The sequence below is a fragment of the Berghia stephanieae genome, chromosome 1 (assembly GCF_034508935.2).
Source record: "Berghia stephanieae isolate SIO BIC M18660-M18661 chromosome 1, UCSD_Bste_1.3, whole genome shotgun sequence".
Lineage (NCBI taxonomy): Eukaryota > Metazoa > Mollusca > Gastropoda > Nudibranchia > Aeolidiidae > Berghia > Berghia stephanieae.
The window spans coordinates 34,495,220-34,498,415 of record NC_088360.1 but is presented as its reverse complement, the minus strand read 5'-3'; the positions used below and the strand labels follow the sequence as shown (position 1 = coordinate 34,498,415).

The following is a 3,196-nucleotide window of genomic DNA, read 5'->3' as shown; positions in this document are numbered from 1 at the left end:
GGTGGGGATCCTGACCTCCCATAGCGGGCAGGGAGGTACATACTGTGTCTTCTATCCCCTTATATCTGTTTTCCAACATGCTTTCTGTCTTTGTCTCGGAATGAGATTACTTGGTTTTGTCCTGGCACTGGCGGAATCCTGGCTGGGAGGGAAACAGTCAAATGCATAGTTATTGTTTTGGGAGATGATATTTTTTTCCTTGTTATGTATTATTATTTTTATTTTGAACTTATAATGTAAGCATTTGAGTGTGTTCCTCCTTGTTGGATTTTGTGCTTGTGTCTGGATGAGACTTGTAGGTGATTTCAAACTAAGTACATTGGTGGTATGCTCTTGGAATTTACATCTGATCCCTATTTGTTCTCAGTTCCCCTTTGTCTTACTTTTTCTTGGGTGCTTTAATTGTAATTCTAGAACTTTTTACTGTCCCATTTTAATCCTTTTTACTGGCGCTGATATAACCTAAATGTGTTGCAAGCGCCATAAAACCCTTAAAAACAATAAACACAAAACATTACTTTTTCCTGTTAATTGTACAACCAGAATGTTTTTACTTTCCCATTTTCTTGCATTTTACGGGCGCTGATATGACTCAAAAGTGCCGTAAAACCCTTAAAAACAAACAAACATTAGTGCTAGTGTGCTCTTGGAATCTACATCTGTTCCCTATTCGAACCAATTTTCCTTTGTCTTACTTTTTTCGTGGGTGCTTTAATTGTAATTCTAGAACTTTTGACTATTATATGTTCCTGCTTTCTACTGGCACTGATATGACCTAAATTATGTGTTGCATTGTAAGCACAGTAAAACCCCCCTTAAAAACAAACAATACAAACAGCTATCCTCAATGGAGAGCAATGGCAGCTTTCGTTTCAGTTCAATTGAAACAGGCAAAAGAATCCTATCAACGAATGCAAAGGTAAAGATCCAGTTTGTTCGAGATTCTCGTGTTGCTGATATTATGAAAATAGAGGGATTAAAACGGGGAGTTGAGATGTGTTCGAGATTTCCTTGATTTCGAGATTTTCGTTGCTGCACTGTAGTTAGACTTTTCCTTCGTTAAGAGCCATTTGGCCAGAGTTTGTCCCGGTTTCTATGGCGTGAAATGGACAATAGCAATTGCTTGGTACTCTTTGGATAGGACGCTAGTCTATCACAAAGTACTTTCCTCCCTATCTAACAGACCCCGCTACCCAATCACTGCTGGGTGGACAGGGGGATCAGAAAAAATCTCGACTGCACCCAGGACATGACGTAGTAGGCCATGACCCAGGATCAATCTCAGTCCCTTTGCATGTGAACAAGTGCTTTACCAACTGAGCTATAGGGACCCCCAGTTAGAGTTTTGGGAGATGATATTTTTTCTTGTAAATCATCTCTCTGTTATGTACTGTATTATTTTTTTTGTTTTACATATATTATGATTTGTAAACATTTGAGTTTGTTCCTCTTAGTGGGGACTTGCGCTTGTGTCAGGATGAGACATTTAGGTAATCTCAAACTAAGTTCACTGATGGTGTGTTCTTGGAACCTACACCTGTTCCCTATTTGATCTAATTCCCCTTTGTCTTCCTTTTTCTTGGGACTTTAAATGTAATTCAAGAACTTTTTACTATCCTTTTTTTTTCCTTTTTACTGGCGCTCATATGACTTAAATGTGCCGCAAGCGCCGTAGAACCCTTAAAAACAAACAACCATTCCCCATTCTCTTTACTTTTTCATGTATGCTTTAAATTGTAAATCTATAATTATTTGACATTTGCTTCGTCTTTAACAGTGCTGAAATGACCTAAGTGTGTCGTAAGCACCAAAAAAGCCTCAAAAACAAACAAAACAAAGGAAAGCAGGTGAGAGGTCTGTGTCATATACAGTCTTTTTATTCTATCTTTTCTGTGTTTCTAAATTCATTTTTTAAAGTTCCTGGTTGCTCTAATAACAAAGCACTCGACTCATAAGCAAATGGAGTTTCGAATCTGGATAGAGTCTGGTGGATTGTCTGACCTCCCTGTCCACTTAACAGTGCCTGGATAGCTGAATCTGTAAGACCTGATGCAAAGTATGATGTAATAAACTAACCTCCTGTGTGAAGGATAACAAGCTATTATTTGAAACTACCAAATACCAGGATATATTTCCGCTCTTGATGGGTGCCTTTAACTTCCCTTGTGGGCTGGTGAGGTCACTAACTTGCTATACTTGTTTCTCGCATTACTTTCTGTCCTTGTCCTGAAATCAGACTCCTTGGTCACCCTTGCCCTGGCTAAGATCCTTTGCCAGGAGGGAACCAGACAAATATTTTTTTCATTGTATAAACGAAAAATTGTCAACAAATGCGTCTTTTGATTTCTGTTTCAAACAATTTTTATTAATAAAAAAAACAAAAAAAAAAAGCGGGTGGTTGGATGGGAGCATCACCCTTGAATCATATACCTATGATGTTCACATGGGTGTACGATCCGATAGTGATGTCGTTTCTTCTTCTCTTTACTAGCCTATCCTGCTTCTTTGGTTTGTGATTGTATTTTTGACAGGGGATATTTTTTTTCCTGTAAATCTTCTGCCTGTTTGTTCTTGGTTATTTATAATTTAGCTTATGATATCTTTAGGTTATGATTTTGATTTACATTTGTACTATTTTTGTTAGATTGCTTGTTTTTTTTGTTTCAGCGGTCTCTCATATAATCTCAATTGTGTTGGAAGAGACCTAAAGCAACAAACAAACAAACAAAATTAATTTTTTAAAAATAGTTACTGATGCAATTTTTTATAGAAATTTGTTGTGGCTGTCATGTGGAAATGTGTGCAATGAAAGTCAAAAAGTAGAGGATAAACAAATATAATTATGCTTGAGAACCTAAAAGGGTCTTACATAATTGTCAATATAAAGTTTATCACAGCTAAGTGAAAATGTGTCTGGGTTTAACAACTTGCTAGTTAAATGTACCGAAAAGAGCTTTACTTTCTAAGAAACAAAAAAAAGTATTCGTATAATAAAAATATTTATAAAATAAACTAAAAATGTCTTCACCAAGATTGGAACCCACAAGAACCAAGGAAATAAAGACCGTAGCCCTGATATTGGTTGTAGTATTAAATACATGATACAATGTTGTCCAAGCCTCAACAGTCACTGAAGGCACTAAGTGAAAAGGGGATAAAACATGGGGTTATTTTTTAAACTAAAGGATATTTTAAT

General features: G+C 36.5%; 1 protein-coding gene across 3 annotated transcripts in view; it reads right to left on the bottom strand.

Annotated features, from left to right (window-relative positions):
• Positions 1 to 2,337: 2,337 nt before the first annotated feature.
• The window catches only part of LOC144972709 (uncharacterized), a 41,247-nt gene continuing 40,388 nt past the window's right edge, over positions 2,338 to 3,196 (bottom strand). For all 3 annotated transcript variants that reach the window (XM_078914265.1, XM_078914274.1, XM_078914256.1), the window contains exon 21: positions 2,338 to 3,196. This exon is cut by the window's right edge and continues 740 nt beyond it. The gene's annotated coding sequence lies outside the window, so the exon portion shown is untranslated.